General features: G+C 38.9%; 1 long non-coding RNA gene across 1 annotated transcript in view; it reads right to left on the bottom strand.

The window, feature by feature from the left end:
* Positions 1-20,784, bottom strand: part of LOC133094772 (uncharacterized) — a 75,078-nt gene that overhangs the window by 51,761 nt on the left and 2,533 nt on the right. Inside the window, exon 2 of the long non-coding RNA XR_009701499.1 lies at positions 9,336-9,444. This is a non-coding gene — a long non-coding RNA (uncharacterized LOC133094772). The remainder of the gene's footprint in view (positions 1-9,335; positions 9,445-20,784) is intronic.

The following is a 20,784-nucleotide window of genomic DNA, read 5'->3' as shown; positions in this document are numbered from 1 at the left end:
GAGGTGGGTTGTCTCTTTATTCCCATTTTGCGAAAGGGTAAACGGAGCTCAGATTAAGTAACTTAGCCAGTTTCATAGTTGGAAGTAGCAGGGTTTGTATTTGAAGGCAGATCAAAGGGGCTTTAGAGCCTGAGCTGTTTTAGTTCACTCTTCTGCCTCACATGAGTTTAGCTCAAGCTTTCTTTCAGGGAAGTGGGAAATAAGCCTGTAAAGAGAAGAGGCAAAAGAATAAACTGTCTGCAATAGCTGCTTTGGCAGCAGAAAGGCAGCTCATAGGTGCTAAGATGAACCATTATTTTTCTCAGCTATGACTGTATACAGGAATAACCATGTCTTCTTCAAACCAGAACAACAAAATATATAAATATACAAATAATCTACCTCAATATAAATATCTCTGTCTTTACCATATTCCGTTGTTGGTGTTTTGCATATATGCAAATGTGTATGTATATATATATATATACACACGTACATAGTCACGCACGTGTGCATACATGTACATTCCTGCATGCCTCCTATCATGGTGTTGCCCACTGCATCCTGGGATGCTGCAACTCAGCAGCTGCTAATAACTCAAAATCTAAAAAGAATTTAACAGATGAAACACTTTTATAATGCTTATTTTAGGTGATGAGGCACTAATGAAATAATATGAACTCTTTTTGAAAAAGGAAGTCCAAATAATTCTATTCATACTTGAGAGATATTACAAATAATACTACCTGTGTTGTAGGGAGAGAGTTACATAATCTCAATTAATCCTCACAACAATCCTAAGTATAGGAACCATTATCCTATTACAGATTAGGAAGCAAAGGCATAGAAAGGTTAAATGTTTTTCTAAAGGTCACACAGCCAGGAGTCCTTCTGTTTGACTGCAAGAGAAGCATGAAAAATACTCCGTTATTTGCTTTTCAGTATGAATGAATTTGTTGTATCAATTCATATTTTACTTATTGATTTACTAGAGGAAAACACTGGAGATGATACCTTAATTACAGTTAAGATATAAGGTCAAAGATATTCTTGCTATTTCTTTTTAAAAGAGGTAAAAGCTGCCAGACTACAATTTAGTTAAATGAAATGTACGTGGTAATGCTATCTTCCAATGTTTGAAAGCTGCAAATTATATGGAAGTAGTACAAGGACTATAAAAGTGAATTATGAAATGATATAAAATAAAGAAAAACCAGTCATGCTCTGGAAGGGAAATTCTTATTTGCTGTACCTAATTAGGTAGTCTTTGAAGCAAGAGCTATGAGAGTTGGGTCGTTGAGGAGATGTCAAATGGAACTAGACTCTAGTAAATGACGGAGTTGCAAGATCCAATCCCTCCTCATATGGGCAGTGGATTAACTCATTGGCCTTCCTGCCTCTTCTTTCTCAGCTTTTGTGGTTTTATCCAGAGATAGAAATGTTTCTTGTGAACCTTTTGTGTAGTTTTGGCTAGGATGCGAGATTTTCATTTTTTAATTTTTAATAAAGTGATCTCTGAAGAGCACCCCAGACTTTGCTGATTTCCTTCTCATCAGGCATACGGTCGGTGTATTCCAGAAATTCACAAATTCCTTCTATTTTTCACTGAGCTTTGGGATGAAAAGAATATGAGTTGGTTTTGTAAAATCTGGGGGGGGGGTGTTTGTCGGATTATTATGGGATTATTTTAGTATCAAACTAGAGACCAGGCATCATGGTCTGTATACCCCGTTTTAATGGACTGATTCTCTTTATTACATCTTCTGTCTTAGTTCAGGCTGCTGTAACAAAGTATCATAAACTGGGTGGTTTATAAATAACAGAAATTTATTTCACACAATGCTGGAGGCTATAAGTCCGAGATCAGGGTGCCAGTATGATCGGGTTCTGTAAGGATTTTTTGCAGGTTGCAGACTACCAACTTATCCTTGTATCCTCACATGATGGAAAGAGAGGGCTAGAGAGGTCTCTGGAGTCCCTTTATAAGGGCACTAATCCCATTCATGACAGTTCTACCATCATGTCCTAATTACCTCCCAAAGGCCCCACTCCCTGATAACATCACATTGAGAGTTAGGATTTCAATATATGAATTTTGGAGGAACACAAATATTCAGTCCATTGCATTCTATTTCTCCTTGTTTCTGACAAGTGTCCAAGCATTAATGGGATCAATCAGTTGTTACACGTTTAGAGCTCTACAATTTGGAGTCATTTTGGATTTATGGACTTCTGAAGCACGTAAGATTATTAAAGTACATACACTTATAAGCAATACAAGTCCTTAAAGCAGTATCAAGAAATAAAGTCATTACCACATTTTGTTTCAAACATATCTTTATCCTGAATGGTTATATCTCATGACCCTTTATTGGGTCCCTACCAGGATGTGTCCAGACTACTTTGCCAGCTTCTCCAGTTTTCTTTCTACCTTTTCAGGTTGCAAGGTATTTGTTGAACACAGACCATGTGCTGCATGCAACAAGAGGCCTTAAATATTAAGACATGAGTCCTGCCCTCAAGGAATGTTCAGCTCTTTAGATCAGCAAATTAATCAAACCCAGTCATATTAGTTATCTGTTGCTATGTTACAAGTTACCTCAAAACTTAGCAGCTTAAAACAACAAACATTTATTATCTCACTGTTTTTGTGGGTCAGGAATCTAGGCAGAGCTTAGTGGGGAGGTTTGGCTCAGAGTTTCCCATGAGGTCACAGTCAAGTTGTCAGCTAGGGCTGCAGGCGACTGATGGCTTCACTGGGGCTAGAGGATCTGCTTCCAATCTCTCTCCTGTTGTCACTGCCAGACCTCGGTTCCTTGTTGGCTGTTGGCTGAATGCCTCAGTTCTTCAACATGTGGACCTCTGCATAGGCTGTTTTAGTGCCTTCACAACATGGCAGCTGGCTTCTCTGGGAGTGAGTGCTCATCTCTGAAGTGGTGTGCTCATTTCTGCAGTATTATACATGAGGTAGAATAATGACCAATCTGTACATGAGGAAGGGAAGGATTCACAGTTGTGAATACCAGCAGGTAGGGATTATTGGGGGCCATTTTAGAGGCTAGCTCCCAAACAGGTTTTTCTGAATATTCCTTGTCTTGAATAATACCATTGTCATCACCCAGTTTCTTAGTGTAGAAGATTTAGATTCATTTTCTAGATGTTCTCTCTTATTCACTCTATCAGTCCTATCAATCACCAAGTTACAGATTCTACTATCTTAATATCCTTTTCATCTTTCATCCTTACTGTTATTGCTTTAGTTCTGACCCTTAGCATCCATTTCGAGGGCATTTCCAATGACTATCTCTTGCTTGATTTCTCTTTTAAATAGGTTGAGTCATGGAATTGCCATTTTTTTGGAGTCAGTTTCAGCAGTGTATTCGTCAACTTGAGCTGCCATAACGAAAATACCATAGACTAAGTGGCTTAAACAACAGCAATTCATTTTCTCACAGTTCTGAAGGCTAGAAGTCCATGATTAAGGTGCTAGAATGGCTGGGTTCTGGCAAGGATCTCTCCTTGGCTTGTAGATGGCCACAATCTCACTGTGCTCACATGACTCTTCTTTGGGTGCACACAGAGAGAGAGAGATAAAAGGAGAGAGGTAGTATTGTGGTGTCTCTTCCTCTTCGTATAAGGGCACCAATCCCATCATGTGGGCCCCACCTTCATGAGCTCACCTAAACCTAATATTCTCTCAAAGACCTGATTTCCAATATCATCACACTGGGGATTAGGACCTCAACATATGAATGGGGGTGTGGCACAATTCAATCCATAGAAGGCAATTTCAAATGATTCAACCTAACACTTGTTTGCAAGAGTAATACATGTTCATGACAGTAAATCAAAGATACAAAATGACAGAAAGATGAATATAAAAATCATCGATAATTCCACCACCTGAGGATAAGTACAATTACATTTTTATGTGTTTCCCAGTTTTTAAATGTATATAATTTTCTGAAGAGTGAACTTATACCATATATTTAATTCTGTTCTCTGAACTTTCATTTAATATTATTTCTTGGGCAATTATCCGTATCATTCAACATTTTAAGAAACATTTTAAATGACAGTGACATATTTCATTTATTCAACCATTACTTTTTTGTTGAACATTAAAATAATTTCCAATTTTTCAGAAATAAGGCTGTGGGAAGAAATATCACTGATCATATACTTTTGTCTGCACCTCTATTCTGTTACTGTTGATTCCTAGAAATAGCATGATTGGGTCAGAGGGTATGACCTTTTTGTTAATCCAAAAAAAAAAAGTTCTTACTTGATTTGCATAGCTTTTGGGAAATTTACCCACTTATTATGCTACTGGGGTGAGCATTATTATTAATTTTTATCATTATTATTTAGTAACTTGACAGGTCAAAAAAATTGTCAAATTGTTAACAGTGACCTCCTCACTGATCTTCCTGGAGCCATATCCCATTCCAGATAAGCCTCCACAGTGCTGCTAGAAAGATTTTTCTCTAAAATTCAAACTTGATCATACCACTTGCATACTAAAGCCTATCATTGGTTCCCCATTCCTTAGCAGGTCAAGCCCTTGGTCTAGGGAATTTTATCAGCCCTTTCATAACATGACTTTTGCTTATATTTCCAGTCTCATTTTTACCCTCTCTACCATATCCTCCTCTTGAGTAAAATTAAACCATTTACAGTTCTCTAAAATGCCTGTTTCGCATTTCTTTTCCTTTCCACGTGTTATTCTCTCTGTCTTGAATGCCTTTCCCCTCTTGGTTTGCAGCACTCACAAACCCTTTTTAGAGATGGCAGGAGATGGATGGGGTGTTCCATTCCTGAAAATGAGAGTGCTACTGTGATCAGCACTACCCTGGACCTTCCTATCCTTGCTCCCATGGAGATCTGTTCCAGCCTTTCACATGGCAACTACACTTCTGCTCTCTGTAAAACCCCTTACATCATGATGTGCCTTCTCCCAATAATTTCTTCTAAGTAGCTTTCATAACATTTTTGTTGAATCTCCCTGGCTGCAGTGGTGTTTACACTGCCCTTCATATTGCCAAAGGATATCTTTCAGTCCCCATTTGCCTGATTCTGTCTTCTCAAACACTTCTTGAAGGCACCCTGAACTTCTATAATACTTGCATTTTTGCATGGTGCTGTCACTTATTTATTGTTAAGCACTGCATGTCAAAGATGCTTTTGAAGATACAAAATAAATTTCCAGTACTCAAAATACTAGTAAAAAGAGAAGCAAGAATATGTATTATAGAACACTCTCAACTCAAAGTTGAATGGTAGAGTGCAATAATGGGGACTCATATTCATTGGCTGAGAGGGTCTAGAATACATTGCTGTGTTAATGCTTATTAGCTATATGCCTACAAATATACTCAAGACATGGGAAATTATTTATTTATAGTACTTTTAATATATCATCATTATATATGTGTTTACATATTTTAAAATAAACTATTACAGGGACAAATAGTTTCTTAAAGAATCAGAGTTTTTCAACATGGTATGTGTGATATAAACCAAGTCCCATTTGTATTTAAAACTGTGCAAGTGTCATCTCCTCTAGGAAATCTTGCCTGACACTTTCCTTCCTCTATGCCTCCTTTTATATGATTGACTTGTATTGATTTGTGATTTGCTGAAAGGTTGAGGTGTTTTATGATAAATTACAAATATAATCATCATGACCAAACTTTGATTGAATCAAGGAATCACAAAGTTGGACAGGATTTTAGATGTCACTTTGTCCAACCTCTCATTTAGCAAAAGAAGAAGTGCTGTTGCTGGTTGATGGTCACATTATGTTTGCTATGATAGCTTTCATTGTTAGAAAAGTTATCCCTCATGTTGAATAGAAAACTTCTCTGAGTGACAAGCACTTGTGGGTCTGAGTTTTAACTCTACAGAATGAATCCAACTCCCTTTTCACAAAATAGACCTTCACATGGTTGAGCCCAGCAAGAACATCTTGAGCGTTCTCTTTATTTTTATTTATTTATTTTTTATTTAAACATTTTAAATTTAATTTATTTATTTTTGAGTCTTCTCTTTTTTAGGCTAAACATCTCCAGTTCTTGCACAGTTTTGGTGCGGGTAGAGCAGGGGCTGGTGTGTTTGGATTTCTTGCCTTCTAAAGCAACCTCATTATCTCTTTCATTTCACTTTCTTTTTCTGGGTAGTTTAAGAGTTTATCTATAAGCTAAACTTTAAGAATTAGCTATGACTCCTTTGGCTGCAAGTAACAAAAAACTAATTCAAACCAACTTAAATAAGACAAGTCTCATTCAACTGGCAAGTCTAAGGGGTGGCTTCAGGTAAAACTGGAATCTGGCATGCAATACCACCCGGGCTCTTTTCATCTCTCTTCACCTCTAAGCTCTGTTTACCCCTGTTTGACTTAATTCCTAAGTGGGCAAGATAACCAGCAGCCCCACACAGCTACCATTATAGCTTGTGATCACGGAAAAAGGGGGACTGTCTTTCATGGTCTCTCTGACAAACTGTCTGAAGGAATTGGCTCAGCTTGGGCCATGAGCACCTCTCTGAACAAATCACGTGGCCAAATAGCTTGGAGTACTTTGGTCAAGCCTGTTTTCTCTGAACACCTTCTTCACCTGCCTCTTTGGGCAGGAACATGTGGTTAGCCCCATCAGAGCCACCTGAATTGAGAAAGATTACTCTGTTACAAGGTCAGGGTTGGTTACCCAAAGGAGGCAATCCTGGGAAGACAAGCATACATCTACCAAGTTACTTAACAGGCTATTCTAGAAAGGCCCTGGCTCAAACATTTGAAGTCCAAAATGCAGAAATGATATGGCTGGGCAAAAACAGATGCAGTGATCAGATGGAACACCTTTTTATAATATGCAAGCCATTTTCTACTCAAAGTTTCCCAAAGGTACTTCATACATTATCAGGACTCAAACCATATTTTATTGTAATATTGAGAAGCTGCCTACAATGTGCTTAGGTTAATATTTTTAAAAAGTCATTTTTCCTCAAGAGCACAGTATATTGGTTTATGGTCATAGTGCTCACTTGCTTATATGTCTGAGTTATACTTCATTGTTTGAAGCAAGGTCATACATCCTGTTCCATTTCTAAATCTATTCTGATTTGAAAGATTCCCTTTTGTGAGACTCTTCTTTATGATATTTAAAAACTACATGGAGAGATGGAGCCTGAGCTAGATTAAAGTTGTACAAATCTGATTAACATCATCTGCTCTGTTTCAAAGGTCAGGTGCACTCAACGAATTTGCTTTGAAATTATTTTGTTTATTTTGTGGGCATATACATCATGAGCTTTCTAAAGGTCAAAAGTAGAGTTTGTTCTTGGATTCTAAAGCAATCTGATTTCCATTTACAGTGTGCTTTGGTGACCCTAAATGCAGAAGCAGGCCCAGTTAAGTCATACTTCCAGTTTGTGTTTGGTTTAATTTTCTCAAGAAGAAAATCCCTCCTAGATTAAGGCAGTGCTGAAATATCATTTTTTCTAAATTACTTTTATTTTCAACTAGGTTCATAAGAGAATGCTACTCATAAATGACACCTGAACTCTGAATGTCGGTTTCATGGACATTCTGTTTTCAAAGATGTAGAAGCATTTTAGTCAGCTAGTGTCTCATCTGGAAACTAGAGCAAAGGTCAGAAAAGTTAGGACTCCTGGGTTTTATTAACATTTACATGGTAGGGGTCCTGAAGCTTTATTAATTAGTGTATGCAAAGTCACTGTGTGCTTCATAAAGAAGAGGCTCCAATAAATTATACAGTCTTATTTACTATTCAAAAAAAATCAAGGATCTAGTTATATACACCAAGTATTTTTTCATTAATTATTTTAAATGATTTTTTTCCCCTTACCATATGTCCTTTGCAAAGATAAAAAGAAAATCTCTCAAAGTATTTTGTATTCATGTTCATTAACATTCCAGTGGAATAATAAACCTCAAAACGATTCATGTATGAATCAGTGAGGCATGGCTAATTACAGTTTTCAGCCACACAGCCAATAACATTCACCATGAAACACGGCATCTGTTAAATACATCTCTCTGAATTTTTGTTGGGGGAGAGTGCTAGGAAATAGGGAGGTTGCAAACTGCAATTTAAAAATGTCTAAATATTTTAGGGGCTTGTATATTATAAATCTCTTTCAGGCAAGTATTTATCACAAGCATGACATCCTGTTATCAAAACAGACAAAACCCCCGCAGATTTGCTTTAAAAACAAAACAGAAACAACCACAAGTCCTGAGAATGGACCATGTTCTATATGAAAACAGAAGAAACTTCTTGAAACATGAGGAAATACGATTTACCATAAATTTAAAAAACACATTTAATACTGAATTTTAGAATTTTCCTACTCCTTACAAAATGATCTTGATACTATGACTCTCTCCAGTCCACAAATATATTAAAAAGGTGAAAATCCGAAAAGCACACAGCGGACACAGTAAAAGTTGAATGTCATGACTAAAACACTCAAATTCAGAAGCAATTTTGTAATGCATATTCAAAATCTTTTCTATTACATTTGTGTTTAAAATATTTTCCCTTAATGTCATCCATATTGTTGACTACCCAAAGACTACATGAATAAAAACATTAGCATCCACATTTTATTTTTTAATTTAAATTAGTGTTACTTCAACGACATAACTAATATATGGTAAAAAAAAAAGTTCAGAAGTCAAGAACAGTATAAAGTATTTAGAATAGAAGATATTTATGCCACCAATCCCATCTCATTGCTCCAACAATCTCATTGTTCACAATCATTTGGGATGCTCCCAGAAGTTTTCTACACAAGTGCAAGTACAAATCCACCATCTCTTATCTGCAATTCTGAAATCCAAAACGGTCTGAAAACCAAAAGGCTGACCTGATATGGGGGTATTTATAGTTTGTTTATCCAGTATGTGTTTTGTTGCAGAAATATTAACGTTTGATGACAGGGTGCTATCCCAAGATTGTTCCAGGAACGTTAGACACTAAATGGTATAAGCACATATTACCTTTCTAAAAACCGAAAAAATGTTAATTTCCAAAACTGACCTGTCCCCAAAATTCTGGATGAGTGATTACAGACCTTGATAATTATGTGTGTAACACACAATCCTTTCGTTTACACAAATACATCACACCATACATACTGTCTGGCAAATACTTTTATGGAATAGTTTAACATTTTCCCTTAAGACCTTACCATGGCCTACATGGTCTGGCTTCTTGTGACCTTTAACCTCATCTCTCATGACTTTTCCTCTCATTCATTTTTCTCCAGCCAAATGGGCCTCCCTGTTCTTCTTCCACCATGCCAAGCTTATTCTTATTTAAGGCCTTTGCACTTACTTTTGCCTGCCTGGAATATTCTTCCGTAGATTTCCTCATGGTTGGCCTCCTCACTTCATTGACATCTTTGTTCAAGTGACTCCTCTTCCAAGAGGCCTTCCTGACCACCCTATCCAAGAGAAGACCATCCATCATTTTTTTTAGTCCCTCACTCTGCTTATTTTCATAGCATTTTTAAAAATCAATACCTGGGAGGGAGGGGCAAGATGGCGGAAGAGTAAGACGCGGAGATCACCTTCCTCCCCACAGATACATGAGAAATACATCTACACGTGGAACTGCTCCTACAGAACACCCACTGAACGCTGGCAGAAGACGTCAGACCTCCCAAAAGGCAAGAAAATTCCCACGTACTTGGGTAGGGCAAAAGAAAAAAGAAATAACAGAGACAAAAGAATAGGGATGGGACCTGCACCAGTGGGAGGGAGCTGTGAAGGAGGAAAGGTTTCCACACACTAGAAAGCCCCTTCGTGGGCAGAGACTGCGGGTAGCAGAGGGGGGAAGCTTCGGAGCCACGGAGGAGAGCGCAGCCACAGGGGTGCGGAGGGCAAAGCGGAGATTCCCGCACAGAGGAGCAGTGCCGACCAGCACTCACCAGCCCGAGAGGCTTGTCTGCTCAGCCGCCGGGGCGGGCGGGGCCTGGGAGCTGGGGCTCGGGCTTCGGTGCTAGCCGGGAGGGAGTCCGGGAAAAAGACTGCAGCTGCCAAAGAGGCAAGAGAATTTTTCTTGCCTCTTTGTTTCGCGGCGCGCAAGGAGAGGGGATTCAGAGCGCCGCCTAAACGAGCTCCAGAGACGGGCGCGAGCCGCGGCTATCAGCGCGGATCCCACAGCAACAGGGACGCAGAGGGAAAAACGGAGAGATTCCCGCACAGAGGCTCGGCGCCGAGCAGCACTCACCAGCCCGGGAGGCTTGTCTGCTCGCCCGCCGGGACGGGCAGGGGCTGGGAGCTGAGGCGCGGGCTTCGGTCGGATCCCAGGGAGAGGACTGGGGTTGGCTGCGTGAACACAGCCTGAGGGGTCTGGCGCGCCACAACTAGCCGGGAGGGTGCACGAGAGGGAGTCTGCAGCTGCCGAGGAGGCAGGAGGCTTTTTCTTGCCTCTTTGTTTCCCGGCGTGCAAGGAGAGGGGATTCAGAGCGCCACTTAAACGAACTCCAGAGACGGGCGCGAGCCGCGGCTATCAGCGCGGACCCCAGAGACGGGCATGAGACGCTAAGGCTGCTGCTGCCACCACCAAACAGCCTGTGGGCGAGCACAGGTCATTCTCCACACCGCCCCTCCCGGGAGCCTGTGCAGCCCGCCACGGCCAGGCTCCCGTAATCCGGGGACAACTTCCCCGGGAGAGCGCACGGCGCGCCTCAGGCTGCTGCAACGTCACGCCGGCTTCTGCCGCCGCAGGCTCGCCCCGCCTCCTCCGTACCGCTCCCTCCCCCCGGCCTGACTGAGCCAGAGCCCCCGAATCAGCTGCTCCTTTAACCCCGTTCTGTCTGGGCGGGGAACAGACGCCCTCAGGGGACCTACATGCAGAGGCGGGTCCAAATCCAAAGCTGAACCCCGGGAGCTGTACGAACAAAGAAGAGAAAGGGAAATCTCTCCCAGCAGCCTCAGAAGCAGCGGATTAAAGCTCCACAAACAACTTGATGTGCCTGCATCTGTTGAATACCTGAATAGACAACGAATCATCCCAAATTTAGGAGATGGACTTTGGGAGCAGGATATATTAACTTTTCCCCTTTTCCTTTTTTTTGTGAGTGTAGATGTGTATGCTTCTGGGTGAGATTTTGTCTGTATAGCTTTGCTCTCACCGTTAGTCCTAGGGTTAGGTCCGTCCGTTTTTTTTTTTTTTTTTTTTTTTTTTTGGCTTAAAAATTTTTTTTTTCCCTAATAAATGTTTTCTTAATAATTTTTTCCTTATTTTCTATTTTTAAAAAAAAATTTTAATAAGTTTTTTCATATTTTTTATTTTAAAAAAATTAAAAATTTTTTTTTTCTTAATAAATTTTTTCTAAATAATTTTTTTCTTATTTTTAGTATAAAAAATTAATAAATGTATTTTTAAAAATTAAAAAAAATTTTTTTTTCTTAATAAATTTACTCTTAATAATTTTTTTTCTTATTTTTTATTATAATTGCTTTATTTTATTTTATTTTATCCTCTTTTTTTCTTTCTTTCCATTTTTTCTCCATTTTATTCTGAGCCGTGTGGATGAAAGGCTCTTGGTGCTCCAGCCAGGCATCAGGGCTGTGCCTCTGAGGTGGGAGAGCCAACTTCAGGACACTGGTCCACAAGAGACCTCCCAGCTCCACGTAATACCAAACGGCGAAAATCTCTCACAGATCTCCATCTCAACATCAAGACCCAGCTTCACTCAACGACCAGCAAGCTACAGTGCTGGACACCCTATGCCAAACAACTAGCAAGAGAGGAACACAGCCCCATCCATTAACAGAGAGGCTGCCTAAAATCATAATAAGGCCACAGACACCCCAAAACACACCACCAGACGTGGACGAGCCCACCAGAAAGACAACATCCAGCCTCATCCACCAGAACACAGGCACTAGTTCCCTCCACCAGGAAACCTACACAACCCACTGAACCAACCTTAGCCACTGGGGACAGATACCAAAAACAACGGGAACTACGAACCTGCAGCCTGTGAAAAGGAGACCCCAAACACAGTAAGATAAGCAAAATGAGAAGACAGAAAAACACACAGCAGATGAAGGAGCAGGGTCAAAACACACCAGACCTAACAAATGAAGAGGAAATAGGTAGTCTACCTGAAAAAGAATTCAGAATAATGATAGTAAGGATGATCCAAAGTCTTGGAAATAGAATAGACAAAATGCAAGAAACATTTAACAAGGACGTAGAAGAACTAAAGAGGAACCAAGAAACGATGACAAGCACAATAAATGAAATTAAAAATACTCTAGATGGGATCAATAGCAGAATAACTGAGGCAGAAGAACGGATAAGTGACCTGGAAGATAAAATGGTGGAAATAACTACTGCAGACCAGAATAAAGAAAAAAGAATGAAAAGAACTGAGGACAGTCTCAGAGACCTCTGGGACAACATTAAACGCACCAACATTCGAATTATAGGGGTCCCAGAAGAAGAAGAGAAAAAGAAAGGGACTGAGAAAATATTTGAAGAGATTATAGTTGAAAACTTCCCTAATATGGGAAAGGAAAGAGTTAATCAAGTCCTGGAAGCACAGAGAGTCCCATACAGGATAAATCCAAGGAGAAACACACCAAGACACATATTAATCAAACTATCAAAAATTAAATATAAAGAAAACATATTAAAAGCAGCAAGGGAAAAACAACAGATAACACACAAGGGCATCCCCATAAGGTTAACAGCTGATCTTTCAGCAGAAACGCTGCAAGCCAGAAGGGAGTGGCAGGATATACTTAAAGTGATGAAGGAGAAAAACCTACAACCAAGATTACTCTACCCAGCAAGGATCTCATTCAGATTTGATGGAGAAATTAAAACCTTTACAGACAAGCAAAAGCTGAGAGAGTTCAGCACCACCAAACCAGCTTTACAACAAATGCTAAAGGAACTTCTCTAGGCAAGAAACACAAGAGAAGGAAAACACCTACAATAACAAACCCAAAACATTTAAGAAAATGGGAATAGGAACATACATATCGATAATTACCTTAAATGTAAATGGATTAAATGCTCCCACCAAAAGACACAGACTGGCTGAATGGATACAAAAACAAGACCCATATATATGCTGTCTACAAGAGACCCACTTCAGACCTAGAGACACATACAGACTGAAAGTGAGGGGATGGAAAAAGATATTCCATGCAAATGGAAATCAAAAGAAAGCTGGAGTAGCAATTCTCATATCAGACAAAATAGACTTTAAAATAAAGACAATTACAAGAGACAAAGACGGACACTATATAATGATCAAGGGATCGATCCAAGAGGAAGGTATAACAATTGTAAATATTTATGCACCCAACATAGGAGCACCTCAATACATAAGGCAAATACTAACAGCCATAAAAGGGGAAATCGACAGTAACACAATCATAGTAGGGGACTTTAACACCCCACTTTCACCAATGGACAGATCATCCAAAATGAAAATCAATAAGGAAACACAAGCTTTAAATGATACATTAAACAAGATGGACTTAATTGATATTTATAGGACATTCCACCCAAAAACAACAGAATACACATTTTTCTCAAGTGCTCATGGAACATTCTCCAGGATAGATCATATCTTGGGTCACAAATCAAGCCTTGGTAAATTTAAAAAAATTGAAATCGTATCAAGTATCTTTTCCGACCACAACGCTATGAGACTAGATATCAATTACAGGAAAAGATCTGTAAAAAATACAAACACATGGAGGCTACACAATACACTACTTAATAACGAAGTGATCACTGAAGAAATCAAAAAATACCTAGAAACAAATGACAATGGAGACACGACGATCCAAAACCTATGGGATGCAGCAAAAGCAGTTCTAAGAGGGAAGTTTATAGCAATACAAGCCTACATCAAGAAACAGGAAACATCTCGAATAAACAACCTAACCTTGCACCTAAAGCAATTAGAGAAAGAAGAACAAAAAAACCCCAAAGCTAGCAGAAGGAAAGAAATCATAAAGATCAGATCAGAAATAAATGAAAAAGAAATGAAGGAAACAATAGCAAAAATCAATGAAACTAAAAGCTGGTTCTTTGAGAAGATAAACAAAATTGATAAACCATTAGCCAGACTCATCAAGAGAAAAAAGGAGAAGACTCAAATTAATAGAATTAGAAATGAAAAAGGAGAAGTAACCACTGACACTGCAGAAATACAAACGATCATAAGAGATTACCACAAGCAACTCTATGCTAATAAAATGGACAACCTGGAAGAAATGGACAGATTCTTAGAAATGCACAACCTGCCGAGACTGAACCAGGAAGAAATAGAAAATATGAACAGACCAATCACAAGCACTGAAATTGAAACTGTGATTAAAAATCTTCCAACACACAAAAGCCCAGGACCAGATGGCTTCACAGGCGAATTCTATCAAACATTTAGAGAAGATCTAACACCTATCCTTCTCAAACTCTTCCAAAATATTGCAGAGGGAGGAACACTCCCCAACTCATTCTACGAGGCCACCATCACCCTGATACCAAAACCAGGCAAAGATGTCACAAAGAAAGAAAACTACAGGCCAATATCACTGATGAACATAGATGCAAAAATCCTCAACAAAATACTAGCAAACAGAATCCAACAGCACATTAAAAGGATCATACACCATGATCAAGTGGGGTTTATTCCAGGAATGCAAGGATTCTTCAATATACGCAAATCAATCAACGTGATACATCATATTAACAAATTGAAGGAGAAAAACCATATGATCATCTCAATAGATGCAGAGAAAGCTTTCGACAAAATTCAACACCCATTTATGATAAAAGTCCTGCAGAAAGTAGGCATAGAGGGAACTTTCCTCAACATAATAAAGGCCGTATATGACAAACCCACAGCCAACATTGTCCTCAATGGTGAAAAACTGAAACCATTTCCACTAAGATCAGGAACAAGACAAGGTTGCCCACTCTCACCACTATTATTCAACATAGTTTTGGAAGTGTTAGCCACAGCAATCAGAGACGAAAAAGAAATAAAAGGAATCCAAATCGGAAAAGAAGAAGTAAAGCTGTCACTGTTTGCAGATGACATGATACTATACATAGAGAATCCAAAAGATGCTACCAGAAAACTACTAGAGCTAATCAATGAATTTGGTAAAGTAGCAGGATACAAAATTAATGCACAGAAATCTCTTGCATTCCTGTATACTAATGATGAAAAATCTGAAAGTGAAATTAAGAAAACACTCCCGTTTACCATTGCAACAAAAAGAATAAAATACCTAGGAATAAACCTACCTAAGGAGACAAAAGACCTGTATGCAGAAAATTATAGGACACTGATGAAAGAAATTAAAGATGATACAAACAGATGGAGAGATATACCATGTTCTTGGATTGGAAGAATAAACATTGTGAAAATGACTCTGCTACCCAAAGCAATCTACAGATTCAATGCAATCCCTATCAAACTACCACTGGCATTTTTCACAGAACTAGAACAAAAAATTTCACAATTTGTATGGAAACACAAAAGACCCCGAATAGCCAAAGCAATCTTGAGAACGAAAAATGGAGCTGGAGGAATCAGGCTCCCTGACTTCAGACTATATTACAAAGCTACAGTAATCAAGACAGTTTGGTACTGGCACAAAAACAGAAATATAGATCAATGGAACAGGATAGAAAGCCCAGAGATAAGCCCACGCACATATGGTCACCTTATCTTTGATAAAGGAGGCAAGCATATACAGTGGAGAAAAGACAGCCTCTTCAATAAGTGGTGCTGGGAAAATTGGACAGGTACATGTAAAAGTATGAAATTAGAACACTCCCTAACACCATACACAAAAATAAACTCAAAATGGATTAAAGACCTAAGTGTAAGGCCAGACACTATCAAACTCTTAGAGGAAAACATAGGCAGAACACTGTATGACATAAGTCACAGCAAGATCCTTTTTGACCCAGGTCCTAGAGAAATGGAAATAAAAACACAAATAAACAAATGGGACCTAATGAAACTTAAAAGCTTTTGCACAGCAAAGGAAACCATAAACAAGACCAAAAGACAACCCTCAGAATGGGAGAAAATATTTGCAAATGAAGCAACGGACAAAGGATTAATCTCCAAGATTTACAAGCAGCTCATGCAGCTCAATAACAAAAAAACAAACAACCCAATCCAAAAATGGGCAGAAGACCTAAATAGACATTTCTCCAAAGAAGAGATACAGATTGCCAACAGACACATGAAAGAATGCTCAACATCATTAATCATTAGAGAAATGCAAATCAAAACTACAATGAGGTATCATCTCACACCGGTCAGAATGGCCATCATCAAAAAATCTAGAAACAATAAATGCTGGAGAGGGTGTGGAGAAAAGGGAACACTCTTGCACTGTTGGTGGGAATGTAAATTGATACAGCCACTATGGAGAACAGTATGGAGGTTCCTTAAAAAACTAAAAATAGAACTACCATATGACCCAGCAATCCCACTACTGGGCATATACCCTGAGAAAACCATAATTCAGAAAGAGTCATGTACCAAAATATTCATTGCAGCTCTGTTTACAATAGCCAGGACATGGAAGCAACCTAGATGTCCATCATCGGATGAATGGATAAAGAAGATGTGGCACATATATACAATGGAATATTACTCAGCCATAAAAAGAAATGAAATGGAGGTGTTTGTAATGAGGTGGATGGAGTTAGAGTCTGTCATACAGAGTGAAGTAAGTCAGAAAGAGAAAAACAAATACAGTATGCTAACACATATATATGGAATCTAAGGGAAAAAAAAAAAAAAAAAAGAGGTCATGAAGAACCTAGTGGCAAGATGGGAATAAAGACACAGACCTACTAGAGAATGGACTTGAGGATATGGGGAGGGGGAGGGGTGAGATGTGACAGGGTGAGAGAGTGTCATGGACATATATACACTACCAAATGTAAAATAGATAACTAGTGGGAAGCAGCCGCATAGCACAGGGAGATCAGCTCGGTGCTTTGTGACCGCCTGGAGGGGTGGGATAGGGAGGGTGGGAGGGAGGGAGATGCAAGAGGGAAGAGATATGGCAGCGTGTGTGTATGTGTAGCTGATTCACTTTGTTTTGGGGCAGAGGCTAGCACACCATTGTGGAGCAATTGTGCTTCAATAAAGATGTTTAAAAAAAAAAAATCAATACCTATGATATATCATGAATTTGTGTATTAGTGTATGGTCTATCTTTTCTACTATAAGTTCCACGAGGGTAGGAATTTTTTTGACTTATTTACTGCTGTACCCCTAGCACCTTGAGCAATGCCTGACATTTAGTGGGTGCTCAATAAGTATTTGTGGAATGCATTTTTTCTTTTGCCTTCAAGTTAAGCAATTCATTCGACAGTTAATAAGGCTCTCGGTTGCTCTTATGGAAAATTAAGAAGGATGTCTACCAAACTCTCATGGGCTGACCCTTGGGACACTTCCAGCGTCTTTCACCACTGCCCTACCTCCACTCTAGGTCAGGGACTGGTGAATCTACTCTGCCTGAGCTCTGGCACTTGCCGTGTGCTTCCTCTGCCTCTGCCTAGAACCCCCTTTCTCCTCTACTGTAGGTAGAAAAATTGACTCATTCTGGTATTGATTTCTATGCATTACGTTGATTTGCTCACCTGTTTACGTGTTTATGGCCTCCATTACAGTACAATACCAGGGACTGTGTCTGATTCATTGGTGATTCCTGTCCCCTAGCACAGTGACTGGCCCAGAGTAACCCTCAATCCATGAAAAACTAAGTTGAATTGAAGTTGCACCCCATTCTGAAGTAAATTCTCTACTAAGGAAATATACTTTTTAATTTTTAGGAAATGCTTTTAGTCGGTTTTATACTCTAGAATGAAGAAATGCCTTTAAAGCTGCAGTGAAACCAGGGCAATGTGTTTAGAGGCATAACTTCTTGAAGGAGAGTGATAAAAAATCATAGCTTAACTCTGAGCCACCCTAGTGAGATCACAGCTTGGACACTGAGTTTAGTTTTATGTACCTTATGTTCTAGGTAACTGGAAGATGATTGCAAAAGATGGCAGTAAGAAGGATTAAGTGTGATTATTTATGAGGCATAGTTAAAAGGAGACAGCATGCATATGTTCACTAACTATAGGGAATAGACTGGTCTCTAAATATCTGATGAACAAATCCACCCAAGGAATATATTTAACACAGAACAACAAAAGGATAAATAAGATGAGAGAATTTTTAAAAAGATAGGGGAAAAATTTAGAGAATTTTCAGCGTATCATGAGGTAGCTCTTACTAACAATCAGAATTCTCCAATAGCAGCCAAAAAGCTGAGTGATTATGGGGTGAGAAATTGTGAAGGAGGTGGGAACATTTGGGTACAGCTGAGTTTCCCAACCTTTTTATACTTTGTATTACGATGCATCATTTTTTCTTTATTCTAGTACAATATTTCTATATTGGATATGATTTTTTTCCAATTAAATAAATACCGCCAAGACTCTTGTCCAAAAGTCTGGATAATAACCTGTAATATATGGCTGAGATGAATTATGTAGAGGGTTCAACTCTTTGACCTCTAGGCCTTTCCAGTTTTGAAATTCTGTTTCCATGGTAAAGATTTCTTTGTAGGTCCTGTGAGCTGTTGGGAGTGTTCGACTAAAGCAGAAGAGTATGTGACGACCAGGTTTTTACACATCAGGGTGGTCCTAAGCTTTGTGATAATGAGAGGTTATTGTGGGGTTACTTTTGTCTCTTTACTTTATGGCTTAGCTGAATGCAGTGAGTGGTACAAATATCAGGCCCTTGTAGTACCTACCCTGTTTGCTTTTGTGGCCATAACAGAGTCATTCTTTTATCACATATTTATTGAGTACTTACTATTGAATAAGACAAAAACAAACTTCTTGCCTTCAGAGGCTTACATTCTATTTGGAGGTGAAAGATGATAAACAGAAAGACATAAATAGGGACTACAATTTCAAGTAAAGCTACTTGCTATGAAGAAGTGCTATTATGGCACAACCCACAGAAGTCTTTCACAAAACTGACTTCTGCATTTCTCCAAAGGAGATATATGAAAGGCCAACAGGTACATGAATAGATGCTCAACATCATTAGTCATTAGGGAAATGGAAATCACAACCACAATGAGGTATCACCTCACACCTGTTAGAATGACCATCAACAAAAAGACAAGAGATAAAAAATGCTGGCAAGGATGTGATGAGAGAACCCTTGTGCACTGTTGGTGGGACTGTAAACTGGTACAGCCATATGGAAAACAGTAAGGAGGATCCTCAAAAAATTAAAAATTGAACTACCAGATGATCCAGCAATTTCACTTCTGGGAATATATCCAAAGGAAATGAAAACACTAACTCAAAAAGATATATGCACTCCCATGTTCATAGGAGCATTATTTACAATAGGCAAGACATGGAAACAACCTAAGCGTCCATCAACGGAGGAATGGATAAAGAAGTTGTCAAATATATGCAATATTATATGGAATGTCATAATAATGGAATATTATGCAGTCATAAAAAACAAGGAAATCCTGCTGCTTGTGACAACATGGATGGACCTTGAGGGCAGTAGGCTAAGTAAAATAAGTCAGGGAGAGAAAGACAAAACTGTATGATCTCACTTATATGTGGAATCTAAAACAAAGAACAAAAAACAAAAAACCCCACACCAAATTCATAGAAAAAGATCAGATTTGTGGTTACCAGAGGCAGGGGCTTGGGGGAGAGGGAACTGAGGAAGGTGGTCAAAAGGTACAAACTTCCAGTTACAAGATAAATTAGTACTAGGTGTGTAATGTAGAACATGACTACAGCTAACACTGCTGTACGATATATAGCAAAGTTAAGAAAGTACATCTTAAAGAGTTCTCATCACAAGGATAATTTTTTTCCAATTTTTTCTTTCTTTTCTTTTTGTTTTATCTATATGAGAAGATGAATGTTAGCTGAATGTATTGTGGTAATCATTTCACAATATATGTAAGTCAAACCATTATGCTGTAAACCTTAAATTTATACAGTGATGTACATTAATTGTATCTCAATAAAACTGGGGAAAAAAACTGTCTTTTAGGTCTAAAGACACAGTTTATGCATTTAATGCTAATTTCTCAAAAATCTTTACTTATGTTTCTTCAATATCATGAAATGAACAACACATTGTCTCCAGCGATATTTAATTTCCCTTTTCCCCTTTTCTTGATCTCATTTCTCCCCTCTCTACTAAACCCCAGTTCGTCTGAAGCTTCTCCTTAAGTCCCCAAAGAGTTCCCAGTGTAAAAGAGGTTTTTGTTGTTGCTGTTTTTGTTCAGTTTGCTTGTTTTAGTGAGGATTTAGAAAGTGCTGTCTATTTTAACTGTTCACGTGATGAGATATACAAGGTGGTAGGCTGCTTGGTTTTTTTGTTCATTTGGTTGGTTCTTTTTGTATGTATTTATTTAATTTTGAATTATTCTTATTCTGCTAGTCTCAGTGATAAAAGCTTGTGGTGAACCAAAGCCACCTGTAGCAGATAGTACAGGTGCCCCACCAGTACATGGCAGCACCTGTATCTCTGGCTTCCTCAGGCCACTGAGCAACTCTGCCTTTCATACAGCATGATGAAGAGCCAGGGACTTAAAAGCCCCTGAAAACAGCCCCCAATCATTGACTGATGGGAGATGGTGTTTAAACAATAGGGTTTTTTTGTCCCTTTGGTGGGATAGCTCAATCTAAGGCATGGGTTCCACATTGTTTCCTAGAGCTCCCCAGGAAGATT

This window comes from Eubalaena glacialis, chromosome 7 (assembly GCF_028564815.1).
Source record: "Eubalaena glacialis isolate mEubGla1 chromosome 7, mEubGla1.1.hap2.+ XY, whole genome shotgun sequence".
Taxonomy (NCBI): Eukaryota; Metazoa; Chordata; class Mammalia; order Artiodactyla; family Balaenidae; genus Eubalaena; species Eubalaena glacialis.
This window is presented reverse-complemented; position numbering and strand designations above follow the sequence as displayed.